The sequence below is a fragment of the Hyla sarda genome, chromosome 6, assembly GCF_029499605.1.
Source record: "Hyla sarda isolate aHylSar1 chromosome 6, aHylSar1.hap1, whole genome shotgun sequence".
NCBI classification, from domain to species: domain Eukaryota; kingdom Metazoa; phylum Chordata; class Amphibia; order Anura; family Hylidae; genus Hyla; species Hyla sarda.
The window spans coordinates 120,192,346-120,212,803 of record NC_079194.1 but is presented as its reverse complement, the minus strand read 5'-3'; the positions used below and the strand labels follow the sequence as shown (position 1 = coordinate 120,212,803).

The window sequence follows — 20,458 nt, the reverse complement described above, 5'->3', positions numbered from 1 at the left end:
CATCTGGTTGTCCTGTCTCCTCTAAAAAAAGAATTCAATGATGACACATTATTTCCAGAAGAACACGATAAGGCGAACGAGACTTTACCAGAGGCAAAACTGAACCAGAAAAGAAGTGAAAATGTCTACTTTTATGGGAAATGGACATTGGATTTATCAAAACCTGTTCATAGGAAAAGTTGCTGAGTTGCCCATAGCAACCAATCAGCTCGCTTCTTTCATTTTTAAAGAGACCTGTGAAAAATGAAAGAAGCGATCTGATTGGTTGCTATGGGCAACTCAGCAACTTTTCCTCTGGACAGGTTTTGATAAATCTCCCCCATTGTGTTTAAGAATGAATAGGAGAACAGTCGGCACTGCGGCTGGGTTCCCGGTGCACGTGGAAAATAGTATAGCAAATGAAGGAAGTCCCGGCACACTGTTTTATTGGCACTTTCAGCTTGGCGTTTCTGCACGCGTTGCGGCTCCACCTGAGCCTTTCTCAACAGCTGATTACACATAACGGAAATTACATCTTATAGCATCACAAAACAAATGGGCGTGATCACATGTAACAAAAACGTTGCTACTTACTGCTTACAGATGGTTAAACTAAGCATAATCCATAGCTTAAAAAAACTGGTATAATCAATACCTTGCAAGAAATGAACAAACAAAAATCTCACTATATTCGGATTTTCTTTTTTCTTTTTTATTTTTTTTATTTTAATAATTACAAAAATACATTGTACAAATCCGATAAAACATCACCATTGTACAAATTCGATAAAACAACATCACCAATCGGAAGAAAAGCAGAAGCCATAGAAGCCAAATTAATACTTGTTTACATAGTATGTCTAATCAACATCCCCCCCATCCCCCCCACCCCCCAACCCACTGGCACCGAGAAGAGCAAAGAGAGAAGAAAGAAAAAGAAAAAAAAAAAAAGGGGGGGGGGGGAGAGCTTTTTAAGTCTACCATAAATTCCAAATTTTTCGACATTCTCTTTGCCCACCCCTACTCCTCATCCATCTAAACTCCTTATTTTTCATGGTTTTCAGACCTTCCTTCCATTCCTCTATTTGCAGTTCTTTAGGGGATATCCAATTCCTTAATATAATCAGTCTGGCGAAGAACAAAATCCGATGTAGTAGGCACTCAAATTTGCCCATATTACCCATAGCTCCCAACAGTACAAACTCTATCGTACGAGGTACCTTCACAGAGATTTTACTTTCTACCTCTTTTATTACAGATTCCCAGAAAACAGATATCTTCTCACACGACCAAAAACTATGTAGATAGTCCGCCTCTTCCAAACCACATTTAACACACTGTGAAGTGATTCTCACCCCTATCCTATGTAAATGAAGCGCGGAATAGTGGGTCCTGTGTAATATCTTAAATTGTGTAATTTTATGTTCCATATTAGGAGAAACCTTACTTATATTTTGGGCCATAGTGTCCCAGTCTTCCTCAGACACGGTACCCACTATTCCGGACCATTTGTCTTTAATTCTGTCGATCCCCCTTACTCCAATAATCTTATTTAATTTCTCATACAGAATTGAAATTCCTTTTTTTTTTAAAGTGCTCTATTTTAGTCAGTGCTTCTATGAAATTGTGTTTCTGTGCTACATATATCTCCTTATCTATCGCGTTATGGACTGCATGACTAACTTGCCAATAGTACAGCCAATCATTATCACTAATATCATACCCCCTTTTTAAGTGTTCAAATGAAAAGAGTTGTCCTTTATCAAATAGTTGTTCTAGTCGTTTTATACCCTTACTATCCCAAAAAGTTGACTCACAATTCACCAATTCCTTAAATTTATTGTTACCCCATAGGGGTGTGAACCCAAAACTATTTCCTACATGTAATTCTCCCTTTAATCTTTCCCATACTTTCCTATATTTATACCATAACATCGTGTTATTTGAACCACTCTCCTCATAATCATCTAATTCCAACACCTCATATATGTTCACTTTCTCCTTATCTACTACAGTCTTCTCCAGATATCTAGAATTTCTCCAATTCACGATTCGTACCAACTGCGCGGCCATGTAATTGTTACGCCGAGCGCTCCGGGTCCCCGCTCCTCCCCGGAGCGCTCGCTACACTCTCCTCACTGCAGCGCTCCGGTCAGATCCACTGACCCGGGGCGCTGCGATACCGCCTCCAGCCGGGATGCGATTCGCGATGCGGGTAGCGCCCGCTCGCGATGCGCACCCCGGCTCCCGTACCTGACTCGCTCTCCGTCGGTCCTGTCCCGGCGCGCGCGGCCCCGCTCCTTAGGGCGCGCGCGCGCCGGGTCTTTGCGATTTAAAGGGCCACTGCGCCGCTGATTGGCGCAGTGGTTCCAATTAGTCTGATCACCTGTGCACTTCCTTGCCGGATCTTGTTGCCATCGTGCCAGTGAAAGCGTTTCCTTGTGTGTTCCTAGCCTGTGTTCCAGACCTTCTGCCGTTGCCCCTGACTACGATCCTTGCTGCCTGCCCCGACCTTCTGCTACGTCCGACCTTGCTTCTGTCTACTCCCTTGTACCGCGCCTATCTTCAGCAGCCAGAGAGGTGAGCCGTTGCTAGTGGATACGACCTGGTCACTACCGCCGCAGCAAGACCATCCCGCTTTGCGGTGGGCTCTGGTGAAAACCAGTAGTGACTTAGAACCGATCCACTAGCACGGTCCACGCCAATCCCTCTCCGGCACAGAGGATCCACTACCTGCCAGCCGGCATCGTGACAGTAGATCCGGCCATGGATCCCGCTGAAGTTCCTCTGCCAGTTGTCGCTGACCTCACCACGGTGGTCGCCCAGCAGTCACAACAGATAGCGCAACAAGGCCAACAGCTGTCTCAACTGACCGTTATGCTACAGCAGTTACTACCACAGCTTCAGCAATCATCTCCTCCGCCAGCTCCTGCACCTCCTCCGCAGCGAATGGCCGCTTCTGGTCTACGCCTATCCTTGCCGGATAAATTTGATGGGGACTCTAAGTTTTGCCGTGGCTTTCTTTCCCAATGTTCCCTGCACTTGGAGATGATGTCGGACCAGTTTCCCACTGAAAGGTCTAAGGTGGCTTTCGTAGTCAGCCTTCTGTCTGGAAAAGCCCTGTCTTGGGCCACACCGCTCTGGGACCGCAATGACCCCGTCACTGCCTCTGTACACTCCTTCTTCTCGGAAATCCGAAGTGTCTTTGAGGAACCTGCCCGAGCCTCTTCTGCTGAGACTGCCCTGTTGAACCTGGTCCAGGGTAATTCTTCCGTTGGCGAGTATGCCGTACAATTCCGTACTCTTGCTTCAGAATTATCCTGGAATAATGAGGCCCTCTGCGCGACCTTTAAAAAAGGCCTATCCAGCAACATTAAAGATGTTCTGGCCGCACGAGAAATCCCTGCTAATCTACATGAACTCATTCACCTAGCCACTCGCATTGACATGCGTTTTTCCGAAAGGCGTCAGGAGCTCCGCCAGGATATGGACTCTGTTCGCACGAGGCGTTTCTTCTCCTCGGCTCCTCTCTCCTCTGGTCCCCTGCAATCCGTTCCTGTGCCTCCCGCCGTGGAGGCTATGCAGGTCGACCGGTCTCGCCTGACACCTCAAGAGAGGACACGACGCCGCATGGAGAATCTCTGCCTGTACTGTGCTAGTACCGAACACTTCCTGAGGGATTGTCCTATCCGTCCTCCCCGCCTGGAAAGACGTACGCTGACTCCGCACAAAGGTGAGACAGTCCTTGATGTCTACTCTGCTTCTCCACGTCTTACTGTGCCTGTGCGGATGTCTGCCTCTGCCTTCTCCTTCTCTACTATGGCCTTCTTGGACTCTGGATCTGCAGGAAATTTTATTTTGGCCTCTCTCGTCAACAGGTTCAACATCCCAGTGACCAGTCTCGCCAGACCCCTCTACATCAATTGTGTAAACAATGAAAGATTGGACTGTACCATACGTTTCCGCACGGAGCCCCTTCTAATGTGCATCGGATCTCATCACGAGAGGATTGAACTTTTGGTCCTCCCCAATTGCACTTCTGAAATTCTCCTTGGACTTCCCTGGCTTCAACTTCATTCCCCAACCCTGGATTGGTCCACTGGGGAGATCAAGAGTTGGGGGCCCTCTTGTTCCAAGGACTGTCTAAAACCGGTTCCCAGTAACCCTTGCCGTGACTCTGTGGTTCCTCCAGTAACCGGTCTCCCTAAGGCCTATATGGACTTTGCGGATGTTTTTTGCAAAAAACAAGCTGAGACTCTACCTCCTCACAGGCCTTATGATTGTCCTATCGACCTTCTCCCGGGCACTACTCCACCCCGGGGCAGAATTTATCCTCTGTCCGCCCCAGAGACTCTTGCCATGTCTGAATACGTCCAGGAAAATTTAAAAAAGGGCTTTATCCGTAAATCCTCCTCTCCTGCCGGAGCCGGATTTTTCTTTGTGTCCAAAAAAGATGGCTCCCTACGTCCTTGCATTGACTACCGCGGTCTTAATAAAATCACGGTTAAGAACCGCTACCCCCTACCCCTCATCTCTGAACTCTTTGATCGCCTCCAAGGTGCCCACATCTTTACCAAACTGGACTTAAGAGGTGCTTATAATCTCATCTGCATCAGAGAGGGGGATGAATGGAAAACGGCATTTAACACCAGAGATGGACACTTTGAGTATCTGGTCATGCCCTTTGGCCTGTGCAACGCCCCTGCCGTCTTCCAAGACTTTGTTAATGAAATTTTTCGTGATCTTTTATACTCCTGTGTTGTTGTATATCTGGACGATATCCTGATTTTTTCTGCTAATCTAGAAGAACACCGCCAGCATGTCCGTATGGTTCTTCAGAGACTTCGTGACAATCAACTCTATGCCAAAATTGAGAAATGTCTGTTTGAATGCCAATCTCTTCCTTTCCTAGGATACTTGGTCTCTGGCCAGGGACTACAAATGGATCCAGACAAACTCTCTGCCGTCTTAGATTGGCCACGCCCCTCCGGACTCCGTGCTATCCAACGCTTTTTGGGGTTCGCCAATTATTACAGGCAATTTATTCCACATTTTTCTACCGTTGTGGCTCCTATCGTGGCTTTAACCAAAAAAAATGCCGATCCCAAGTCTTGGCCTCCTCAAGCGGAAGACTCCTTTAAACGGCTCAAGTCTGCCTTTTCTTCGGCTCCCGTGCTCTCCAGACCTGACCCTTCCAAACCCTTCCTATTGGAGGTTGATGCCTCCTCAGTGGGAGCTGGAGCTGTTCTTCTACAAAAAAATTCTTCCGGGCATGCTGTCACTTGTGGGTTTTTTTCTAGGACCTTCTCTCCGGCGGAGAGAAACTACTCCATCGGGGATCGAGAGCTTCTAGCCATCAAATTAGCACTTGAGGAATGGAGGCATCTGCTGGAGGGATCAAGATTTCCAGTTATTATTTACACCGATCACAAGAACCTCTCCTACCTCCAGTCTGCCCAACGGCTGAATCCTCGCCAGGCCCGGTGGTCTCTGTTCTTTGCCCGATTTAATTTTGAAATTCACTTTCGGCCTGCCGATAAGAACATTAGGGCCGATGCTCTCTCTCGTTCCTCGGATGCTTCGGAAGTTGAACTCTCTCCGCAACACATCATTCCTCCTGACTGCCTGATTTCCACTTCTCCAGCCTCCATCAGGCAAACTCCTCCAGGAAAGACCTTTGTTTCTCCACGCCAACGCCTCGGAATCCTCAAATGGGGTCACTCCTCCCATCTCGCAGGTCATGTGGGCATCAAGAAATCTGTGCAACTCATCTCTCGCTTCTATTGGTGGCCGACTCTGGAGACGGATGTTGTGGACTTTGTGCGAGCCTGCACTATCTGTGCCCGGGATAAGACTCCTCGCCAGAAGCCCGCTGGTTTTCTTCATCCCCTGCCTGTCCCCGAACAGCCTTGGTCTCTGATTGGTATGGATTTTATTACTGATTTACCCCCTTCCCGTGGCAACACTGTTATTTGGGTGGTCGTTGATCGATTCTCCAAAATGGCACATTTCATCCCTCTTCCTGGTCTTCCTTCAGCGCCTCAGTTGGCTAAACAATTTTTTGTACACATTTTTTGTCTTCACGGGTTGCCTACGCAGATCGTCTCGGATAGAGGCGTCCAATTCGTGTCTAAATTCTGGAGGGCTCTCTGTAAACAACTCAAGATTAAATTAAATTTTTCTTCTGCATATCATCCTCAATCCAATGGACAAGTAGAAAGAATTAACCAGGTCTTGGGTGATTATTTACGACATTTTGTTTCCTCCCGCCAGGATGACTGGGCAGATCTCCTTCCATGGGCCGAATTCTCGTATAACTTCAGAGTCTCTGAATCTTCCTCCAAATCCCCATTTTTCGTGGTGTACGGCCGTCACCCTCTTCCCCCCCCTCCCTACCCCCTTGCCCTCTGGTCTGCCCGCTGTGGATGAAATTTCTCGTGACCTTTCCATCATATGGAGAGAGACCCAAAATTCTCTCTTACAGGCTTCATCACGCATGAAGAAGTTCGCGGATAAGAAAAGCAGAGCTCCTCCCATTTTTTCCCCTGGAGACAAGGTATGGCTCTCCGCTAAATATGTCCGCTTCCGTGTCCCTAGCTACAAGTTGGGACCACGCTATCTTGGTCCTTTCAAAGTTTTGTGCCAGATTAATCCTGTCTCTTACAAACTTCTTCTTCCTCCTTCTCTTCGTATTCCTAATGCCTTTCACGTTTCTCTTCTTAAACCACTCATCATCAACCGTTTCTCTCCCAAATCTGTTCCTCCCACTCCTGTTTCCGGCTCCTCGGACATCTTCTCCGTCAAAGAGATTCTGGCATCCAAAAAGGTCAGAGGGAAAACCTTTTTTTTAGTGGATTGGGAGGGTTGTGGTCCAGAAGAGAGATCCTGGGAACCTGAGGACAATATCCTAGACAAAAGTCTGCTCCTCAGGTTCTCAGGCTCTAAGAAGAGGGGGAGACCCAAGGGGGGGGGTACTGTTACGCCGAGCGCTCCGGGTCCCCGCTCCTCCCCGGAGCGCTCGCTACACTCTCCTCACTGCAGCGCTCCGGTCAGATCCACTGACCCGGGGCGCTGCGATACCGCCTCCAGCCGGGATGCGATTCGCGATGCGGGTAGCGCCCGCTCGCGATGCGCACCCCGGCTCCCGTACCTGACTCGCTCTCCGTCGGTCCTGTCCCGGCGCGCGCGGCCCCGCTCCTTAGGGCGCGCGCGCGCCGGGTCTTTGCGATTTAAAGGGCCACTGCGCCGCTGATTGGCGCAGTGGTTCCAATTAGTCTGATCACCTGTGCACTTCCTTGCCGGATCTTGTTGCCATCGTGCCAGTGAAAGCGTTTCCTTGTGTGTTCCTAGCCTGTGTTCCAGACCTCCTGCCGTTGCCCCTGACTACGATCCTTGCTGCCTGCCCCGACCTTCTGCTACGTCCGACCTTGCTTCTGTCTACTCCCTTGTACCGCGCCTATCTTCAGCAGCCAGAGAGGTGAGCCGTTGCTAGTGGATACGACCTGGTCACTACCGCCGCAGCAAGACCATCCCGCTTTGCGGCGGGCTCTGGTGAAAACCAGTAGTGACTTAGAACCGATCCACTAGCACGGTCCACGCCAATCCCTCTCCGGCACAGAGGATCCACTACCTGCCAGCCGGCATCGTGACAGTAATAAACAAAGAAATTGGGCATATCCAACCCCCCCCTATCTCCAGGGGCCATAAAATATCTGTACTTCAGACGAACCCTTTTTCTTCCCCATAGCAATCTACCCAGTATCACTTCTATCTTCCGGAACCAGCATTTGCCGATCCACACTGGCGAGGCACTAAGAAAGAAAAGGATCTGTGGGAGGACCACCATTTTTATTATCGCCATCCTTTCTGACATAGAGAAGGGCATTTTAATCCATACTTCTACTCTCTTCGCTAAACTATTTAAAAGGGGCCGTATATTGTTGCTCACAAACCTATCATTCGTGGCTGCTATTTTTACTCCCAGATACAGGAAACATTCATTTTTTTTAACACGGATAATCTTCCCACCGTCTCCCCCATATCTTCATCCAGGGGGAGCATAGTAGATTTACTCCAATTTATCTCCAACCCAGATAGAGGGGCAAATGCCTCGAACATCTTAATGATACGATGTATTTTTTCTTGTGGGTTAGTTACAAAGAGGAGAATATCATCTGCAAACAACAGGATCTTACTCTTCTCTCCATTTACTCCAAATCGCTCATAAACATCATTATCTCTTATCCAAGCCACTAAGGGTTCAATATAAATTAAAAATAAGAAGGGTGAGAGGGGGCAGCCCTGCCTTGTTCCTCTGCTTAGTCTGAATGGGTAGGAGGGGGTTCCATCTACCACCACACTCGCCTCGGGGTTAGTGTATAGTAGCTGAATATAACTCAAAAACCTCGGGCCCACCCCCACCCTCTTCAAAACTTCCCAGAGGTATCCCCACTCCACCCTGTCAAAAGCTTTAGTAGCATCCAATGACAGAATGGAGCGGGGGCCCCGGGATCCACTCTGGATTGCTTCATACACCTGATGAATATTGTCATGAACCGTTCTTCCTGACCTAAACCCTCCCTGGTCACCGCCCACCACTACCTCTACTACTTTTTCCAATCTCCTTGCCAGTGCTTTCGCTATTATCTTTATATCTGTATTAAGCAAGGAGATAGGACGATATGAGCCCAAATCCAAGGGATCCTTATCTTTTTTCCTAATGAGTCTAATATTAGCCTCACACATAGATTTAGGGAGAACCCCCCCCCTCCAGGATTCATTAATGATACCCAGCAGTTTTGGAAGTAGCAGAGTTGAATATATCCTATATATCTGAAAGGGAATGCCGTCAGACCCGGGGGATGTATTCCCCTGGATTGATGCCAATGCCTCCTCCAATTCCTGGAGGGAAATTGGGTCGTCCAGGGAATCCCTGACATCCTCTGTCAAACTTGGAATATTAATTCCCCTCAGGAATTCCGCTACCTCCGCCCTATTAATATCGCTGCTCATATAGAGATTGCAGAAAAAAGAGCTAACCATTTGGGCTATTTCTTCTCTATCTGTGGTTATGCTACCCTCCTCAGAGCCATAATACCACATTCGTAGCCTTGATTTTTAAGTAATCTTGACAGTGTCTTATTTGGTTTCCCTTTCTCAAAGAAGTTAAATTGCCCACTGAAGAATAGTTTATTTTGTGCCTTTTTAAGTAGATACTCCCTATATTCCTCTTGAGCTGCCTTCAGTTCTAACAGCTGTTCCCCCCCACTATCCTCTTCTATCCCTGCTTCTAATGTTGCCACTTTACTATTCAGTACTGTTTCTTCCTGTGAGAATTCCTTTTTTTTTTTATTGATTCGCCCTATATATAGGCCCCTCAAATATGCCTTCATAGTATCCCATACCACCTGAGGATTTGCGGACTTATGATTAATCTCCCAGAATGCCTCTATTTCCTGTCTAAACCAGTCCTGGTCGCCCACTAATTCAATCCAGTGGGGGTTGAGCCGAAAGCCCAACCTTTTCCCACCCATTACCTTGCCTCCAATTTCCACCACCACTGGGCAATGGTCCGATAGGGTTTTAGCTTTATACTGCACCCTGCTGGTCCAGGTCATTGCATTCTTATCACACAGGCATAAGTCAATTCGGGAAGCAGTGTTATATGAGGTACTAAAACATGAATACTGTCTTACTCCTGGGTTTAGTTTCCGCCACCCATCAACCCAATTCATCTCTCCACAGTACCTCGCCAATGCTGTTTCGTTCCCCCCTACATTCCTACCTAATTTATATCTGTCCATACTAGGGTCCATTACATTGTTCAAATCTCCAACTATCCATAATGCCGAGTGTGTCTTACTTTCACTATAGCTCACAAGGTCCCTCAGAACATCCACCCTAAAAGGTGGAGGAATGTAAACAAAAGCCAAGATGACTGCCCTATCTTCCCATATTCCATAGAGAAATACATATCGACCATACTTATCTACTTTTGCATTCTTCGTCTCAAATGGTGCCCTCCTGTGAACATATACTGACACTCCCACGGAGTAGGAAGAGAATCTGGAGTGGTATTCTTCTTTGGCCCACTTCCTTGGAAGTATCTGCTCATCTCTTGACCTATGGGTCTCGACTAAACATATGATCGCAGGAAGGCACCTCCGAATATAATCAAAAATTACACCCTTTTTAATTCTATCCGACATACCTCGTACGTTCCAGGCTAATAATTTAAGCATAGATATATTTGCCTAAAAGAAAAGAGAGAAGAAGGAAAGAGAGAGAGAGAAGAGAAAAAAAAGGAAAAACAAACCCTCTTTATATAGAAAAATATAGATATAGAAATATAGATATAGAAAAATATTCTGCCCATTATATTGTTGGTCCCTCATCTCTCTTGCCCTCCTAAGGATAGTATCCCTGTCCTGGGTACGCCCTAAGTCCTTAAGAAGTTAAAGGAAATCTGTCACGAAGATCAACTGCACTAACCTGTCGGTACCGACATATAGTGCAGGTGACGCTGATGACAACGGTACTTACCTTGTGCGGTTCCGTGCAGGGGAACTCTGGTAATCTTGTCAGTTAAGCTTCACTGCTGCTGCGAGACCCAGAAGAAAGCAGCAGCGGCTTGAAGCATGGGCAGAGCTGGTGACATCACTGCTACTTCTCCCTGCTGGGTCCTGCTGCTAGAGAACAGCAGCGGTGACGTCACTAAGCTCCGCCCATGCCCCAAGCCGGGCCCAGAGCTGAAGCTTAACGGACAAGATTACCGGAGATCCCCACCATGGCATGGAACAAGGTAAGTACCGTTGTCACCAGTGTCACCCGCACTACCCGTCGGTGACAATGGTGACAGATTTCCTTTAAATAGGGTTTGTCCATACCCAGACATAATGATCTGGTGCTTTTTATTCACCCCCACCCCATTTCCATGACTCTTATGTGAAAACCCCTCATCCCCTTGTTTGCTAACAAAACCAAAACCCAGTGCCTCCCGACAACTGACAGGTCCAAGGGCTGCCTCCATGGTATATGCACCCCTAAATGGACCTGGACATGCGGTACATGTAGAACTGTGTTAGACATGTATGCCGTCTTTTCCCATTTCTTGGCCCATCAGGTTTGTATAAAGTTTTTTGCTTCATCCCTGATAAGATGATGGCTGGGAGCTGTCACATGAGACGTTTCCTCATGCAGAGAGGTATACCAGTCTTGTGACACCATCTCCCATTCCTCTCTCTTGTCAGGGTCTATTTATATCCCAGCCTTAGCTCGTGGAAGCTTCCATATCAGGAGTAAGAAAGAAAAAGGCAGATCCAACAGGCCCCAAAAGAAGAGCACAGGTACATTTAGAATAATGCAGCATGAGATGCAGATGTTCTCTTGTTTGGTTTCCAGGCCAGTTTACAAGGGTGGCAAGAAGGCAGATATGAAATGTGACCAGGGATTATGAGTTACAAATCATGGTGATATCCCAATGCCTTATCTTGCCATCTTTCTATGAATAATTGCTAAATTGCTAGTTCGTAAAATGACAATTACGCATGATTTAATGTCCACCTCCCAGAAGCAATTATTAGTTGTAATATTTTGCAAAGTCACACTGTGATCTATCAGGATTGTAAAGTTATATAACAAGTAATAGATTTAAGATGATATATTAGTTCAGCTCTGCTATATGTGTGTATTTAGGTTTTAGATTGTGTTCCATTAGTTGCTTTCTTTCCTCTGACATAAGTTTAAAGGGGTTCTCCGCTGCCCCAGCATTCGGAACATTTTGTTCGTAATGCTAGGAGCAGGTGCAAGGGGTTGTGATGTCATGGCCACGCCCCTTGTGAATTCACAACATGCCCCCCTCAATGCATGTCTATGGGAGGGGGCTGCCACACCCCCTACCATAGACTTGCATTGAGGGGGTGTGGTGTGAATTCACAAGGGGCGTGGCTGTGACATTTCGACCACCGGCGCCAGCACCCAGCGTTCTAAATGAACACCGGTCGCTGCACAGAGCTCGCGGGAGTCCTGTTCCTAGGGGATAAGATGTCTAGGAGTAGAGTACCCCTTTAAGACATAAATGGAATGGTGGGACAGATAAAAGCCTTTCAACTGCACAGCGGTAGGAGAGAGGGAGCTGTTACAACTTGTCTAAGAAGACGCGTGTAGGATAGTCCTGCATCTCATGCCTCAGAGGGGAAAGATTGTGTAAATGTGTCCCAAAATGGTTGTTTCAGGGGTGCTTTTAGTTCCAAATGTTAGTAGGGCAAATACGCTTATGAGGCCCTATAAAAAGCTGGGTGACAATTCCTTATAGACACTCCCTTTATTGTTTACCACCCATTGTTTGCAATAGTGTGGAACGCCAAGAAATGGTTTCAATCATACATGGCAACATACAGGCCTATGTCTCTACCTACTTATTGTAGAGGAAATTTTATTTAACCCCTTAAAGTGTACCTGTCTTTAACAAAAACTTTTTATATAGTGTAGATAATACTATTATATGTATATTTGTAATATACATTGATTAAAAAATGTGTATATTTTTGTATATTTTTTGCAGCTATTGCCTGTGTGTCCAAATACAGGAAGTGTGTGCAGGAAAAGCGGGGCTCTGTGCAGGCTCTTGGCTTGTCAATCATGCTGCTGTGTGAGCCGGGGGCATGTCACAGAGCCATAGTGCACAGAGTCCTGCTTGTCCTCACTGCAATGAACCCTGCTTGACCTCACTGCACAGAGCCCTGCTTGTCCTCAGTGTACAGAGCCCTGCTTGTCCTCAGTGTACAGAGCACTGCTTGTCCTCAATGTACAGAGCACTGCTTGTCCTCACTGCACAGAGCCCTGCTTGCCCTCACTGCACAGAGCCCTGCTTGTCTTCAGTGTACAGAGCCCTGCTTGTCCTCAGTGTACAGAGCACTGCTTGTCCTCAGTGTACAGAGCCCTGCTTGTCCTCAGTGTACAGAGCCCTGCTTGACCTCACTGCACAGAGCCCTGCTGGACCTCAGTGCACAGAGTGCGGCTTGTCCTCAGTGCACAAAACCCTGCTTGTCCTCACTGCACAGAGCCCTGCTTGTCCTCAATGCACAGAGACCTGCTTGTCCTCAGTGCACAGAGCCCTGCTTGTCCTCAGTGTACAGAGCCCCGCTTGTCCTCAGTGCACAGAACCCCGCTTGTCCTCAGTGCACAGAACCCTGCTTGTCCTCAGTGTACAGAGCCCTACTTGTCGTCAGTGCACAGAGCCCTGCTTGTCCACCCTCACTTCCTGTATTTGGACTTCTCACAGAGACACACAGGCAATAGCTGTAGGGACAAAAAATATACCAAAAAATTTGTAACCAACATATATTACAAATATACATATAATGGTATTATCTACATTATATAAAAATGAATCCATAAAAATGAATCTAGTCTGCATTTTCATTTCTTTTTATTTCCTTCTCGCCTGTTAACCCCTTAAAAACAAAAAATGTTTCTGTTTTTGCACTTTCATTTTTTCCTCCTTACCTTTTAAAAACCATAACCCTTTCAATTTTGCACCTAAAAATCCATATGATGGCTTATTTTTTGCCATTTATCATTTTACCCAAAAATTTAGGTCAAAACCAAAATAAAATCATTGTGCAACCAAATTTAAGAAAAAATGCCATTTTGTAACTTTTGGGGCTGCCGTTTCTATGCAGTACATTTTTCAGTAAAAAATGACACTTTATCTTTATTCTGTAGGTCCATATGATTAAAATGATACCCTACTTATATAGGTTTGATTTTGTATGAGGGCTCAATTTAAAAGTTATTATCGGTAACCTTTTTGTTTTGATCTGACTTTTTGATAGCTTTTTATACATTTGTAATGGTATAAAAAGTGACCAAAAATATGCTATTTTGGACTTTGGAATTTTTTTGCGCATACGCCATTGACCGTGTGGTTTAGTTAACAATATATTTTTATAGTTCGCACATTTACACACGTGGCGATACCACATCTGTTTAATTTTATTTACACAGTTTTTTTTATGGGAAAAGGGGGGGGGGCTGATTCAAACTTTTATTAGGGGAGGGGTTAAATCATCTTAATTAACTTATTTATTCCACTTTTTTTTTGCAATGTTATAGCCCCCATAAGGGACTATAACATGCATTACACTGATCTCTTACACTGTTCAATGCTATGCCATTGCATAGCACTGATCAGTGTTATCGCCGCTTCACTGCTCCTGCCTGGATTTCAGACACGGAGCAGTCATTCGGCAATCGGATGCTCAGGAGGGAGGTAAGGCACCCTCCTCGTGCATCCTAGCTGATCAGGACACCGCGCTTTCAATGCGGCGGTCCCGATCAGCCCGACTGAGCTGCCGGGAAGCTTTCACTTTCAACTTTGATCGCCGCGTCTAAAGAGTTAATGCCGGCGATGTCCGACATTAGCCACAGATCCTGACTGCTGATAGCAGCCGGGACCATGCGGGAATGATGTGAGCTCAGCTCCTGAGCTCGCTTCATATCCCTGCCATGCCGCAGTGCCGTTTATAAACAGCGTTTTGCGGCAAGGGGTTAAGAGACATAACATAACTTTGCAATGACACCTTTTATTTTACAATAAAATGTATGGCAAAACAGCCTTGACAGAGGAATGGCTGTGGATATAGTGTTTCTGGATTTTGCCAAAGCGTTTGATACTGTCCCTCACAGACATCTGACAGGTAAGTTAAGGTCCTTGGGCTTGGAAACTTTAGTTTGTAACTGGATTGAACACTGGCTCATGGATCGTACCCAGAGAGTGGTGGTCAATGATTCGTACTCTGATTGGTCCCCGGTTATTAGTGGTGTACCCCAAGGTTCAGTACTGGGCCCGCTGCTGTTTAATTTATTTATCAATGATATAGAGGATGGTATTAACAGCTCTGTTTCTATCTTTGCAGATGACACCAAGCTTTGTAGCACGGTACAGTCTATAGAGGATGTGTTTAGGTTACAAGATGACTTGGATAGACTAAGTGTCTGGGCATCCACTTGGCAAATGAGGTTCAATGTGGATAAATGTAAAGTTATGCATCTGGGTACTAATAACCTGCATGCGTCGTATGTCTTAGGGGGGATTAAACTGGCAGAGTCACTGGTAGAGAAGGATCTGGGTGTACTTGTAGATCACAGACTACAAAATAGCATGCAATGTCAGGCTGCTGCTTCCAAAGCCGGCAGGATATTGTCATGTATAAAAAGAGGCATGGACTCGAGGGGCAGGGACATAATACTCCCCCTTTATAAAGCATTGGTACGGCCTCACCTGGAATATGCTGTTCAGTTTTGGTCGCCTGTTCATAAAAGGGACACTGCGGAGTTGGAAAGTGTGCAGAGACGCGCGACTAAACTAATATGGGGCATGGAACATCTTAGCTATGAGGAGCGATTAAAGGAGTTACAATTGTTTAGTCTTGAGAAGAGACATTTAAGGGGGGATATGATAAACGTATATAAGTATATAAATGGCCCATACAAAAAATATGGAGAAAAACTGTTCCAGGTTAAACCCCCCCAAAGGACGAGGGGGCACTCCCTCCGTCTGGAGAAGAAAAGGTTTAGTCTAAAGGGGCGGCACGCCTTCTTTACCGTGAGGACTGTGAATTTATGGAACGGTCTACCTCAGGAACTGGTCACAGCAGGAACAATTAACAGCTTTAAAGCAGGGTTAGATACATTCCTGGAACAAAATAACATTAATGCTTATGCAGAATTATAAAACTACATCCCTTTCCCTTATCCCCTTACATCCTTCCCTTCAATCCCCTGGTTGGACTTGATGGACGTATGTCTTTTTTCAACCATACTATGTAACAAAAAAAATTATTTGTGGGGGAAGGGGAACGTCGCGCTGATGTTTGCCATTAACCCCTCAGATGCCGTGATCAATACAGATTACTGCATCTGCAACAATGCAGCACTTCTAGGGGCTGATCTGATTCCTTGTGGCGAGTTTTACAAAAATGTGAAAAAGCTCCTCCTCCAACAAAAATTTTAATAGCCCCTTTTCCCCATAAAAAAAAACAAAAAGCGTAAAAAAGAAATAATAAACATATTTGGTATCAGCCGTGTGTAAATGTCCGATCTGTTTAATTATAATGTTAACGATTCCATAGTGTGAACAGTGTAAACATGAAAAAAAGTCAGAAATTGCTGATTTTTGGCCACATCACATCCCAGAAAAAAATTTAATGAAAAGTGATCAAAAAGTCACATACACGCAAAAGGGGTACCGATAAAAACTACAGATCATGGCACAAGAAAAGAGCCTTCATGCAGCCCTGTATATGCAAAAATGAGAGAGTTAAAGGGGTCAGAATAGGATGATTGTTACGCCGAGCGCTCCGGGTCCCCGCTCCTCCCCGGAGCGCTCGCTTCACTCTCGCTACCGCAGCGCTCCGGGCAGCTCCACTGACCCGGTGCGCTGCGATACCGTCCCCAGCCGGGATGCGATTCGCGATGCGGGTGGCGCCCGCTCGCGATGCGCATCCCGGCTCCCGTACCTGACTCGCTCCCCGTCTGTCCTGTCCCGGCGCGCGCGGCCCCGCTCCCTAGGGCGCGCGCGCGCCGGGTCTCTGCGATTTAAAGGGCCACTGCGCCGCTGATTGGCGCAGTGGTTCCAATTAGTGTGTTCACCTGTGCACTCCCTATTTATACCTCACTTCCCCTTCACTCCCTCGCCGGATCTTGTTGCCATTGTGCCAGTGAAAGCGTTTCCTTGTGTGTTCCTAGCCTGTGTTCCAGACCTCCTGCCGTTGCCCCTGACTACGATCCTTGCTGCCTGCCCCGACCTTCTGCTACGTCCGACCTTGCTTCTGTCTACTCCCTTGTACCGCGCCTATCTTCAGCAGCCAGAGAGGTTGAGCCGTTGCTAGTGGATACGACCTGGTCACTACCGCCGCAGCAAGACCATCCCGCTTTGCGGCGGGCTCTGGTGAAAACCAGTAGTGACTTAGAACCGGTCCACTAGCACGGTCCACGCCAATCCCTCTCTGGCACAGAGGATCCACCTCCTGCCAGCTGGCATCGTGACAGTAGATCCGGCCATGGATCCCGCTGAAGTTCCTCTGCCAGATGTCGCCGACCTCACCACGGTGGTCGCCCAGCAGTCACAACAGATAGCGCAACAAGGCCACCAGCTGTCTCAACTGACCGTGATGCTACAGCAGCTACTACCACAGCTTCAGCAATCATCTCCTCCGCCAGCTCCTGCACCTCCTCCGCAACGAGTGGCCGCTTCAGGCCTACGACTATCCTTGCCGGATAAATTTGATGGGGACTCTAAATTTTGCCGTGGCTTCCTTTCTCAATGTTCCCTGCACTTGGAGATGATGTCGGACCAGTTTCCCACTGAAAGGTCTAAGGTGGCTTTCGTAGTCAGCCTTCTGTCTGGAAAAGCTCTGTCGTGGGCTACACCGCTCTGGGACCGCAATGACCCCGTCACTGCCTCTGTACACTCCTTCTTCTCGGAAATTCGAAGTGTCTTTGAGGAACCTGCCCGAGCCTCTTCTGCTGAGACTGCCCTGTTGAACCTGGTCCAGGGTAATTCTTCCGTTGGCGAGTACGCCGTACAATTCCGTACTCTTGCTTCAGAACTATCCTGGAATAATGAGGCCCTCTGCGCGACCTTTAAAAAAGGCCTATCCAGCAACATTAAAGATGTTCTGGCCGCACGAGAAATCCCTGCTAACCTACATGAACTCATTCATCTAGCCACTCGCATTGACATGCGTTTTTCCGAAAGGCGTCAGGAGCTCCGCCAGGATATGGACTTTGTTCGCACAAGGCGTTTTTTCTCCCCGGCTCCTCTTTCCTCTGGTCCCCTGCAATCCGTTCCTGTGCCTCCCGCCGTGGAGGCTATGCAGGTTGACCGGTCTCGCCTGACACCTCAAGAGAGGACACGACGCCGCATGGAGAATCTCTGCCTGTACTGTGCCGGTACCGAACACTTCCTGAAGGATTGTCCTATCCGTCCTCCCCGCCTGGAAAGACGTACGCTGACCCCGCACAAAGGTGAGACAGCCCTTGATGTCAACTCTGCTTCTCCGCGTCTTACTGTGCCTGTGCGGGTATCCGCCTCTACCTTCTCCTTCTCTACTATGGCCTTCTTGGATTCCGGATCTGCAGGAAATTTTATTTTGGCCTCTCTCACCAACAGGTTCAACATCCCGCTGACCAGTCTCGCCAGACCTCTCTACATCAATTGTGTTAACAATGAAAGATTGGACTGTACCATACGCTTCCGCACGGAGCCCCTCCTAATGTGCATCGGATCTCACCATGAAAAAATTGAGTTTTTGGTCCTCCCCAATTGCACTTCCGAAATTCTCCTTGGACTACCCTGGCTTCAACACCACTCCCCTACCCTGGATTGGTCCACTGGGGAGATCAAGAGTTGGGGCCCCTCTTGTTCCAAGGACTGTCTTAAACCGGTTCCCAGTACTCCCTGCCGTGACCCTGTGGTGCCTCCTGTAACCGGTCTCCCTAAGGCCTATATGGACTTTGCGGATGTTTTTTGCAAAAAACAAGCTGAGACTTTACCTCCTCACAGGCCTTATGACTGTCCCATTGACCTCCTCCCGGGTACTACTCCACCCCGGGGCAGAATTTATCCTCTCTCTGTCCCAGAGACTCTTGCTATGTCTGAGTATATCCAGGAAAATTTAAAGAAGGGCTTTATCCGCAAATCTTCCTCTCCTGCAGGAGCCGGATTTTTCTTTGTGTCCAAAAAAGATGGCTCTCTACGTCCTTGCATTGACTACCGCGGTCTTAATAAAATCACTGTAAAAAAACGCTACCCCCTACCTCTCATCTCTGAACTCTTTGATCGCCTCCAAGGTGCCCACATCTTTACCAAACTGGACTTAAGAGGTGCCTATAATCTCATTCGCATCAGAGAGGGGGATGAATGGAAAACGGCATTTAACACTAGAGATGGACACTTTGAGTATCTGGTCATGCCCTTTGGCCTGTGCAACGCCCCTGCCGTCTTCCAAGACTTTGTTAATGAAATCTTTCGTGATCTCTTATATTCCTGTGTTGTTGTATATCTGGACGATATCCTGATTTTTTCTGCCAACCTAGAAGAACACCGCCAGCATGTCCGCATGGTTCTTCAGAGACTTCGTGACAATCAACTGTATGCCAAAATGGAGAAATGTCTGTTTGAATGTCAATCTCTTCCTTTCCTAGGATACTTGGTCTCTGGCCAGGGACTACAAATGGATCCAGACAAACTCTCTGCTGTCTTAGATTGGCCACGCCCCTCCGGACTTCGTGCTATCCAACGTTTTTTGGGGTTCGCCAATTATTACAGACAATTCATTCCACATTTTTCCACCATTGTGGCTCCTATCGTGGCTTTAACCAAAAAGAATGCCAATCCTAAGTCATGGCCTCCTCAAGCGGAAGACGCCTTTAAACAGCTCAAGTCTGCCTTTTCTTCGGCTCCCGTGCTCTCCAGGCCTGACCCATCTAAACCCTTCCTATTGGAGGTTGATGCCTCCTCTGTAGGAGCTGGAGCGGTCCTTCTACAGAAAAATTCTTCCGGGCATGCTGTTACTTGTGGTTTTTTTTCTAGGACCTTCTCTCCAGCTGAGAGGAACTACTCCATCGGGGACCGAGAGCTTCTAGCCATTAAATTAGCTCTTGAGGAATGGAGGCATCTGTTGGAGGGATCAAGATTTCCAGTTATTATTTACACCGATCACAAGAACCTCTCCTATCTCCAGTCTGCCCAACGGCTGAATCCTCGCCAGGCCAGGTGGTCTCTGTTCTTTGCCCGATTTAATTTTGAAATTCACTTTCGGCCTGCCGATAAGAACATTAGGGCCGATGCTCTCTCTCGTTCCTCGGATGCCTCGGAAGTAGAGCTCTCTCCGCAACACATCATCCCCCCTGACTGCCTGATCTCCACTTCTCCAGCCTCCATCAGGCAAACTCCTCCAGGGAAGACCTTCGTTTCTCCACGCCAACGCCTCGGAATCCTCAAATGGGGTCACTCCTCCCATCTCGCAGGTCATGCGGGTATCAAGAAATCCGTGCAACTCATCTCTCGTTTCTATTGGTGGCCGACTCTGGAGACGGATGTTGTGGATTTTGTACGAGCCTGCACTGTTTGTGCCCGGGATAAGACTCCTCGCCAGAAGCCCGCTGGTCTTCTTCATCCTCTGCCTGTCCCCGAACAGCCTTGGTCTCTGATTGGTATGGACTTTATTACGGACTTACCCCCATCCCGTGGCAACACTGTTGTTTGGGTGGTCGTTGATCGATTCTCCAAGATGGCACATTTCATCCCTCTTCCTGGTCTTCCTTCAGCGCCTCAGTTGGCTAAACAATTTTTTGTACACATTTTTCGTCTTCACGGGTTGCCCACGCAGATCGTCTCGGATAGAGGCGTCCAATTCGTGTCAAAATTCTGGAGGGCTCTCTGTAAACAACTCAAGATTAAATTAAACTTTTC

The 20,458-nt window shown here is 47.4% G+C and overlaps 1 protein-coding gene across 6 annotated transcripts in view; it reads left to right on the top strand.

The window, feature by feature from the left end:
- Positions 1-284: 284 nt before the first annotated feature.
- The window catches only part of KBTBD12 (kelch repeat and BTB domain containing 12), a 123,727-nt gene continuing 103,553 nt past the window's right edge, over positions 285-20,458 (top strand). For 2 of the 6 annotated variants that reach the window (XR_008844994.1, XM_056524847.1), the window contains exons 1-2: positions 10,645-10,780; positions 11,229-11,324. The gene's annotated coding sequence lies outside the window, so the exon portion shown is untranslated. Of the gene's footprint in view, positions 421-10,644; positions 10,781-10,834; positions 11,102-11,228; positions 11,325-20,458 lie in introns of those variants that run through there. The other 4 variants (XM_056524848.1, XM_056524849.1, XM_056524850.1 and 1 more) reach the window with 4 other exon arrangements.